Below are 10,460 nucleotides of genomic sequence, written 5' to 3'. Positions count from 1 at the left end.
TCTCAAAAAAAAAAAAAAATCAACATCCTGGTACTGGGACAGCAGGTCATGGGGCAGAATAGGGCAGTCAAGCATGAGGGAATCAGTTATTTTACCCAGGAGGAAGCTGAGGCTCAGGGAAGGCCATGGGCCTGCCCCAGTCACACAGGAATCAGTGATGGCATCTCTGGGTTGGGAGCCCACTGCCCTGACCCCTGGCCGGCCTCTTTGGCCTGGGTCTTTCTCTGCATCCTGAGCTGCCCCAGCTTCTATCGAGCTGATCCTGTTTCCCTCTTCACTAGCAATGCCTCATTCACCTTCCACCCCGGTGGCTGAGAGCATTTCTCAATGTCCAGCCAAAGGAGTAATAATTATTGGATGTGACTTAAGTAATAAAACAATCACCGCTGAACTATCCAGGTGCTGGAGAGCTGGGAGCAGCAGGTGTGACTGCAGACATGTGCGTCCACCTCGCTGCCTTGCTCAGGATGAGAGCTCAGAGGGGCTGGCTTGGAGCTCTGGGCCTGCCCTGATTCTGCTCTTCCCCAGCTGACTGAGCCTGGGTCCATCTTCACCTCTGAGAGCCTCCACTGTGAAAAGTGGAGCCCTACTGTGCACCCCACAGGGGTGGTAGTGAGGCCTGAAGATGCTGCACAGACAGTGGAGGGAGGAATAAATAAACAGCAGTTTCCCCCCACCACACACACTGAGAGAGAGAGAGAGAGAGAGAGAGAGAGAGAGAGAGAGAGAGAGAGAGAAACCAGCCTCAGTGCAGACATTCCCTATGAGGGCTAGAATAGGGAACCAAAGCCAATCTTCCTTCTGAAATCAGCCACAATCCTAATACTAACAGCTACTGTTTGTCAAGTACCTACTTGGCACCAGCCACCATGGTAAGGACTTTACACGTATCACCTTTTTTTTTAATTGTTTCTATGTTTAATTAATGTATACTGTGAGTATACATTTGATATGTTTATGGGGTGCATGAGCTATTTCGGTAAGGCGTGCAATGTGTAATAATCACATCACGAAAAATTGGTTATCCATTCCCCCAGGCATTTATCCTAAGTGTTACAAACAATCCGTTTACACTCTTTTAATTATTTTTAAATGTACAACTAAATGATTATTGACGATAGTCCCCCTGTTGTGCTATCAAATACTAGGTCTTATTCCCTCTTTCTTTTTTTTTTTTTTTTTCTGTACCCATGAACCATCCCACCTCTCCCCCCGCAGCCCCATTACCCTTCCCAGCCTTGGTAACCATCCATCTATTCTCGATCTCCATGAGTTCAATTGTTTGGATTTTTAAATACCACAACTAAGTGAGGACATAAATGCACCGTCTTCTTCCTGTCTCTCAAGAAGACAGTGAGGCGACCACTATAAAAAGCCTTGTGTTACAGAATCGCAAGAGGCTCAGACAGTGGCAGAGAGAAGACTCTAGACCGACATCAGGTTTGATTTCCACCTCTCACACTTGGCCATTGCGGGAACTTAGCAAGTTGTTTAGCCTTTTCAGGCCTCAGTTTCCTCATCTATAAAATGAGGAGTGACAATTTTGCTGGACTTTTTTCTACAAGCAAACGGGTCAGTGTCTGACATGTAGTAATTATTCACAAGTGGTGGTCATGGCTATTCATATTGTCATTTTTGTTCAGACATTGCTTCTACATCATTTCCTTCCCCTGTACCATCCCAGCTGCCCGTGCCGGGCAGAACTGCAGAGATGAAACCAACCAGAAATAGAACACTGAGATGTCTCATAAACCTTGAAGTGACTACAGGGAATTAAGACCTCTCTGCTGGGAGGTAACACATGCACACACATACACACACTTTTCTTCAAGCAAGGAGAAGGGAGCGGGGGACTCCTTCCCCATGGCAGCTCCTGGACATTCTATAGTTCCTGATGACTCCAGGCCGAAGCTCCTGGCATGTCTGGACAAGGGACCCTACTTGCTGGCATGCTGGCACTAGGAGGAGGGTGAATGAAATCAGTGGGTAGGGAGGTTTCACTCTGCCTAAGGGGCCTGCCCAGCTACAGCCACCTTCTCTTGAGTTCTGAGCCTCCACTCCTGCTTTAAGACAATCTGTTCTCTAATGAACAAATTTCCACCATAAGAGCAGCAAAAAAAAAAAAAAAAAAAAAAAAGACAATCTGTTCTCCACCTCACAGATGCAGAATTGTCCCAGTACCCAGCACAGAGCCTGGCATAGAGTGGACATTCAGAAAATATGTATTGAATGAATTAACAAATTCTAAGATTCTATAATTCTAGGTGTCTACAATTCTATGGCTCTGTGATTTGAGAATCTTAAACTACTATCATGGCTGTGGCCCATTCTGAGCCCAGTGTAAGTACATCTTCCGACTTTTCAGGACATGGCAGATATGTGGATTCTTTTCCTTTTCTCTCTCTGTTTGTTTGTTTGTTTGTTTGTTTTTGGTAGAATGGTCTCATTTGCTCACTTTTAAAGAGTGGCATGTTTTTAAAAATGTAATAATGAGGGAAATTGAGTGCTGGGTTTTTGGAAATTCTCTGGACTATCTTCAACTTTTCTGCAACTCTAAACCTACTCTGAAATTTAAATTTTTACTAAACAACAACAACAAAACACCATGAGGGCCAGCCAAAGGAACTGGATCTGGGAGCCAATCAGCCTCATGGACAGCTGTTTGCAAACTCTGTTCTCAGCCTCAGTAAAACTGAGCACTAAGTCCATAGCCAGCATCCATGGCCTTGAGTTGTTCAGACACGCCCACTTCCCAGTCAGGCTGGGGGAGGCGGGGCCGCTCCCAGAGACTGGGACTAGGGGGCACATAGGGCAGAAGCAGAGGAGAGCAGGCTTGGCTGGGCTAGGGGTGGAGGGAGTTCCAGGCCGACACATTGAAAGGCCCGTCAGATGTCCAAGTGGAGAAGCGTGGCAGGAGCTGCCAGAGTCAATGCCCAGGTGAGCAGTGTCAGTTTGGGGGCGGTGAGTGTGTAGATGGCATTGCTAGGGACTGGGTGGTCTCATCTGGGGGAGAATGTCCATGGAGAGGAGGAGAAGCTGGAGGACTGAGCCCTGGGCTCTCCCATCTTAAGAGAGCTGGAAGAAGAGAAGGACCCAGCTAAGAGAGTGAGAAGGGCCAGCCTGAGAGGTCAGAGGAAGGCCCAGAGAGTGCACGCCCTGGACAGTGTGGTGAGGTGGGGGGCATAGCAGACTTTGACACCTGATGGCCCTCTTTTTTTTAATCAGATTCTGAGACTTCATTATTAGGAGTCTCTGACTCTGGCAGTTTAGGGGAAATCCTACAAACCTCCGGCTTTAGTCTGACAGAGTCTGACTCCTGATTCTGCCCCTTTCTAGCTGTGCGCCCCTCTTTAGGCCTGTTTTCTGCTCTGTAAGATAGAGGTAACAATTCCTACCTTCGCCTCACCTCACAGACCCCAGGAGATACCTGGTCCATCCTAAGACAGGACACACAGGCGCTCCCATTGGCCGGCACCCCAGATTGGCATAGCTGGGCCCGCCTCTAGCCCCACCCTCTGCCCCGCCCACCCTCGCCATGTGCACCTGCCCGGGACTCCTAGCACCTCTGCTCTGCTGCTTCGCTTCTCCTTTCCAGGCCTTGCTTCCCTTCTGGAGTTTGGTTCTGACCCGTGATCGAGGCTGGCTTGGGGCAGAACACAAATAGCTAAGGAATGCTAAAATGTACCTGGAAAATTCACAGCATGGAACCATGGCTTCGAGGATGGGTGGAGGTAGAGGCTGGAACCCTGTCCTCGGGCTCTGTCTCCCTCCTCCCTTCTCTTAGCTCTGCTTCGCTCTGTGTTGACACCGTTCTGAGGCAGGCTGTCTCCTCACTGCAAGGAAGGTGACTACCCACAATTCCTCATAGTCTTTACAGAGCGTGATTCTAGAGAAAATAGGGCTACCTCTCTCCAAGCGTCCACATGTAAGACCAGAGGACCCTGTTAATAGAAAGGAAGGTTCCTGGACAAACGCCTGAGGTCCTCTAGATGACCTGATGTGCTTTTTGCCTTTGCACCTGATGATCCTGGGAGAACAATGGTCTCCTTGAAGTGACTGAGCAGGAGAGGGTGGGGGGGGGGGGGCCAAGCTCAAAGCTGAGAATGAGTTTCATGGGATCAGCAGAGGTAGGGTGGGGCTGGATCCAAGGACTCAGAAGACTGAATTAGTGGAAAATTCGGAAAAGCAGGAATCTGCTCGGGGGGCTCTCTGTCTCTCTGTAGAAGTAGGAAGAGAAGGGAACGCTGAAGGGAGTGGAGGTCCGGACTCAACCCCCACCACGGTTCCCATAGTCCTTGGAAGAGGTAATGTCCTAGGTGTTCTTTCGAGCTCTGGGCCTCAGCTACACTGGCCCCTTCAGCTGCTGGCAGAATGTAAAATAGGAAGGCGAGTGCCTTAACCCAGAACTGGGGATGAAGGTATTTATTACACAAGCAAATCACAGGAGGAACCAATCAGCAGAAACCGCCAGTCAGATGGACCAATCACATGAATCCGTTTAGGCAACCGATCACGTGTTGAGCAGCTGCAGTGCGGTCCTATTAGGAGACAGGTGGGCTTGGTTGGTGACTGCGGGTTCCCAACAGCCTTGGGTCTCCGAGCGGCTCCCACCTTCCTCATCAGGGAGCAGGTTCCCCACACAGCAAGCAAAGGTAAATGGCCTCCTACGGGTGGAAGCCTTTTATCCTTTCCAGCGCACGGCGGTGTGGGGGACTCCCGCCTGACATTTCAGTGACTCATTGATACGCTCACGTCTCCAGGCCCCTGATGATGTCAAAATGTTATGATCTTGCTGGGAGAAGTGATGAATGGAGCACAGAGGCATTAAATATAGTCCCGAAACAGGACGTGGGCTCTCGAGCGTGTAGCCATGGTGACAGCATCCCTGCTGACTTCATTCACCAAAGGGGACACAGGCACTTGGGGGCAAAGGCACCTGCCGGGCCCTCCTGGGAACACTGCGCCGGAATCTCTGTCTCATCAAGAGACTGAGGATGTTCAACTTTGTTTACTCATTCACTCACTCATTCCAGCTATTTACCTAGCACCTATTTTGTGCTAGACGTCATGAACATCACAGGATGTTTCCCATCTGAATGAAGACAGCAAATAGTCTAGGAGAGGAATGAGACATAAATCAACAGAACTTAAAACCTGGATGCTTATTAGGAAGTGAGAGAACACAGCAATGTGAGGGAGAACAGAAAGTGATTGATTTGGGGAGTCCAGGGAAGGCCCCACTGAGGAAACATTTCAGCTGAGACCAGGAGGGTCTGAATGAGTCAGTCAGTTAAATAGGAGAAGAGATTTTCCAGTGGCCGGAGAGGCCTGTGCAAAGGCTCTGAGGCAGGAAGGAGCCTGGGGCATCCTGGGAACAGAGACCCCAGTGAGGCTGCAGCAAGGCTAGCAACACCACCCGGGCCAGGTCAGGCAGGATCACAAGGGCTGTGCCAAGGCTTAGCAACGTAGCAAGGGCAGTAGTGGGCTGCGGGAGAGGTTGAAGCTGGACTGTGATGCCACCGGCATCCTGTGCTTAAAGCTCCTCTGTCCGCAGTGTGCAGAGTGGGCTGGAGGAGGGGCAGGAAGGGAGAAGAGTGTTCCAGGAAGAGGAAGCAGCTCACAGCAGGTCAGACTGAAGGCGTGGGTGGACATGTTCCAGAAACTGCAGGAGCAGGTAGCTGGGAGCAGGAGGGCTGAGATTTGCACAGGGAATTGGACAGGACTGTGCAGGCTTCATAGCTGCTGGTTTAGAGTATGACTATTAAATGGGGAGAGATTACATGATCCGTTTTTTAAATTCCCTTTAAATTCAGCCACCAGTGATCACGGTGGAAGAAGGCTCAGCTCCTATAGGCTGGGGGAAGGGATCCAACAGATAACAATCCCAGCACTAATCTTTCCACCTGTGTGGCCTTGAGTGGGCTCCTGAACCTCTCTGAGCCTCAGCTCCCTCCTCAAGAAATGAGGCTGAGGCTCCCTACTCCATAGGCTTTAGAGCAGGCCCAAGGAACTCAGGTCTTAAGGGATCAGTGCTGTCATCCATGTCATTATGAGTTCATTTATCTTGTAGGCAAGGAGGTACCACAACATTCCAGGAAGCTGAAGGGTCAGGAGTTGTCCCTTCTATTTACCAGATGAGAAAACTGAGGTCCAGGGAGGAGCAGTGGCTCTCTCAAGGATAGCAGGTGGTGGGCAGTGCCTAGGAGGTCGTGAAGTATAGGATGGTGGGGTGGTCAGAGCTGGCCCTCTCTGGAGCCCCATGGACATAAGTTTCAAATCTTATCCCTGCCCCTCACCAGCTGGTGCCTAGGTCTGTTGCCTGACCTCTCTGGAACTCAGTCACCTCACTTTTTTTTTTTTTTGAGACAGAATCTCACACTGTCACCCAGGCTGGAGTGCAGTGGTGTGATCTCAGCTCACCACAACCTCCACTTCTACCTCTACCTTCAAGTGATCCCCCTGCATCAGCCCCCCAAGTAGCTGGGATGACAAGCATGCACCAACACACCTGGCTAACTTTTGTATTTTTAATAGAGACGGGGTCTCATCATGTTGGCCAGGCTGGCCTCGAACTCCTGCCCTCAAGTGATCTACCCACCTTAGCCTCCCAAAGTGCTGGGATTACAGGCGTGAGCCACCCCGACCGGCCACCTCATCTTTAAAATGGGCTTTGTGCCCTCCTGTTCCATGGGGCATGAGGATGCACGAGATGGTGCTGGTGAGAGGCTGCACCATTCCCGGCACCTTCTCTTCAATGCTTGTTCAATGGTAATTATGGTGACAGGAACTGGGACTTCCCAGCCTGGCAGAGGGTTCAGAGTGGCTGAGGCTGCACCTATGTTTGTTGGGGTGGAAACTGCTTAATAAGCTGGCAACAAGGAAGAGCACCAGGAGAAGGCAGGACACTGCCTGGGTAGGAATCACTCTCCCCACTCGGGAAGCAGCTGCCCTGAGCCCCTCACGCTTGGGCTCCTCTTCTCCCCTTGGCTCTTAGTGGGATCCATTGTCACTTCTGCACAGAGATAACAATGACAATAATTCCAATCCTCAAATCTTTTCTCTCAGCAGAGCTTTGCATGCGCCAGCTGCCACCCCATCGCACCTCCCCAGACAGAGGGCTGCTAAAGGCAGAGTCTTTGGGCAGGACATCCAACACCAGCACGCTATGTGGCTCTGAACAGGTCCCTTCCCATTCTGGGCCTCAATTTCCCCTTCTGTGCAACACAGGTCTTGAACTACATACTCCTAGGGGTTGTAAGGCTGTTCTGTAAGGATGTTCTGGGAATGTGCATTGCATCTGCCCCTCAACACCCACTGCCCCTCTGACCATACCCCCATCCTTTCCCCAGGGCACAGAGCTCTGGCCACAGTGACCTTCTGCTATTCCCCAGGGCCTTTGCATTGGCTGTTTCCCCTGCCCAGGAACATGCTTCCCTCAACTGTAAGCAGGGTTTGACCCTTCACTTCATTCACGTGCCTGCTCAGATGTCCCTTAAAGTGTCACCAACCCCAGTCTATCACTCTTTGACCCTAAATTGCTTTTGCTCCCTCAAAATACTCATGTGGAAGCCCTAACCTCCAGTCCCTCCAGGTGTGGCTGTATTTAGAGATAGGGTCTCTAGAAAGGGGATTAAGTTAAAAATGAGGACCTAAGAGATTAGGGCACACAGATATCAAAGTACACGCAAAGAAAAGAGCACTTGAGGACCCAGCACAAAGGTGGCTAGCCAAGGAGAGAGACTCCAAAGAAACTAACCCTGCCGACACCTTGATCTTGGACTTCTAGCCTCCAGAACTGTGAGAAAATACATTTCTGTTGTTTAAGCCACTTAGTCTGTGGTGTTGTTATGGCAGCCCTAGAAAATTAATACGTCCCCGCTATATAGCACTGATCAGCCCCTGGCATTTTTCATATATTCATTTGTTAATTGTCCCCTCCCTACACCATACACTAGAATGTGAGCTCCACAAAGGCAGGGACTTGGCCTATTCTGTATCCCCAGACCACAGCACAGCTCCTGGAACATAGTATGTCCTCAGAAAATGAAGAAAGTGGAGCCAGACATCCCTGAGTTCAAGTTCTAGCCCCTTCACTCCTTTATGGTGTGACCTTGGACTGCTCCTTAACCTCTCTGAGCACACTGTGTCTCATCTGTAAAATGCACCTAATAATCGTACCAAACTCAGAAAGTCTTGTGAAGCCACAGCAGATGAATGCAGACGAACTGCCTAACACAGTGCCTGGTGTGCAGTATATGCTAAAAACTAAGAGATATAATTATTGCCGTTATTGTAACAGTAGCAAGTTCCATCCTTCCTTTCACTCTCTACAAACACACATTGACACCTCTTCTGCTGCTTGATGCTGGAGACAGAAAAATCACTGATTTCTGACCTAGGTAGGCTCACAGTTTAGTGGAGGAGACAGATCCAGGGATGTGTGCCAAAACAGAAACAGGCCAAGTAGGGAGGGCTTCACTAAGAAGGAGATATTGGAGCTGGATCTTGAGGCATGAGTAACAGCTCACCAGATCAACAGAGAGGGGAGGGCATCTAGACAGGGGAAAGGGCAGGTGCAAAAATAGAGACAGGTACTTGATGGTTTACATCTGGCTGATGTCTGTGCCTCTGCATGGGCTGTGAGCTGAGGGCACTGGGAGCCTGGGAAGGGTTTCCAGCTGGGAGGGACCCAGCCAGCTTTGTGCTGTTGAGGAGCATTCTGGGGCAGACGAGGAGACGAGCTTGGGGGCAGGGAGCATTCATAGTGTGTGGAGCTGGGGCATGAGGTGGGCTTTGCTGGAGGATCAAGGAGGGCACAAATGGGCAGGACGTGCCTCAGGTCAGCTGGAGAGAAGCACTCAGGCCAATGGGCCTGAGCTGCAGAACAAGGCTTCTTCAAACTCCCAACTAACTTTGGGGTCTCCCCACCTAGGCAGAGATAGACTGGCAAGCAAGACTAGGGCACTAGGGGGTCAGCTGACCTGAGCAAGATTTGGAGCTCTCTCCTTAGTCCATTGGTGTCTGTGGCAGGGCAGAGGAAGGAAGAGCAATGATGAGGAGCCCACATTACAAGACAAGAGAGCTGAGAAGGTCAACTAGGGCCTCACCCACACAATTCACAGGGATGTCAGGAGGAACAGTCTGTCAGCCAGAACCAGGGCAGGAAAGCTGACAGGACTAGAGAACTTTCCTCCCACCAGACAGCCAAAGGGAAACACATTTGTTTTCAGGAGACAACGTGATTGTTTTCGCACTGAAAAGACATGAATAGAAAATTCCACTTTCCAAGATATGCATTTCCTCCCCCAAGCATTAAAGGGGGCTTGTGTCCCCAGCTTATTGATGCTTGAAATTCCACCACTAGAGCTCCATTCCTATGGCTCGAGGCTTTGCCATTTGTTAAAATGCGAACAACTTCAAAGAAGTCATGTCTTCAACACAAACTTATTTTCATTAATTCAACAAATATTTATTGAGTTCTTTCTTTAAACCAAACAGTACCCGGAGTCTGAGAACAGAAAAATTAATTAAGTTGTATCCAGAGCCAAACCTCCAAGAAACTGGCAAGCTCTGTGTGGACAGCAGGTGGAAAGTAGGGACGGGGATGCAATAAGGAAACTGGACCATACTGGTGTTAGTAACGATGGTGGTAGGAGCAAGGTGCTGTGGGAATCCCCGGCAGAGATGATTCAAAGCTGCCAAAGGTGAAGCTTGACCTGGGATCTAAAAGAAGAGGAGGGTAAACCTCGGGGGCTGAGACTCCCAGATGAAGGGAACAGCAAGGGCAAATGGAGTCATGAGCCAGTACGAGGGAGGAGGACTCCATGCCGCTATCAGATTTGGCCATAAGGCAGGACACAGAGACAGGGCTAGAGCGACCAGGGGAGATCTGATGTCTGTCTCAGGGCTTTGTTGCCTCCCCAGCCTCGTCACGTCTTCCCACCAAGTGCCCCAGAACCTCCCTCAGGGAACTACCCTGTCCTCTCACCACGTGGCCTGAACTACCCACCCTCAGCTCCAGGGCCGGATTCGGATTGGCCTAAGCCGTCAGTCTGTCCTATTTTGCTGCATACAGTGATTGGTTCAAGAAATGGCACATGACCCAGTTCAGACCAATCAAAGGTGAGGAGATGTTCGCTGGGATTTCTGGGAAAGAGGAGCTGTTCCTCTCTTCAGAGGGAGCTCCCGGAAGCCCCTCGCTCTTTTCTTCCGGTCGCTGCAGAGTGAGGGTCTGACTGGCCAGCAAGGACAGCAACACGTGGAAGAGGAGAGAATGCCAGATAGATGGAGCCCGAACCTGAACCCGGGATCGAAGGGCACCTGGGAAGCACCCGCTCTGGAGTTCTCAGTCAGCTGCGCAGCTGACTTGGCACAGTTGCCTAAGCCCGTTTGTTGGTGTTTTCAGGTCCTAACCGATGCGGTGCCATTTTTCAAGTACAGAATTGGATGAGAGTTGGCGA

This window comes from Saimiri boliviensis, chromosome 11 (genome assembly GCF_048565385.1).
Source record: "Saimiri boliviensis isolate mSaiBol1 chromosome 11, mSaiBol1.pri, whole genome shotgun sequence".
NCBI lineage: Eukaryota > Metazoa > Chordata > Mammalia > Primates > Cebidae > Saimiri > Saimiri boliviensis.
This window is presented reverse-complemented; position numbering follows the sequence as displayed.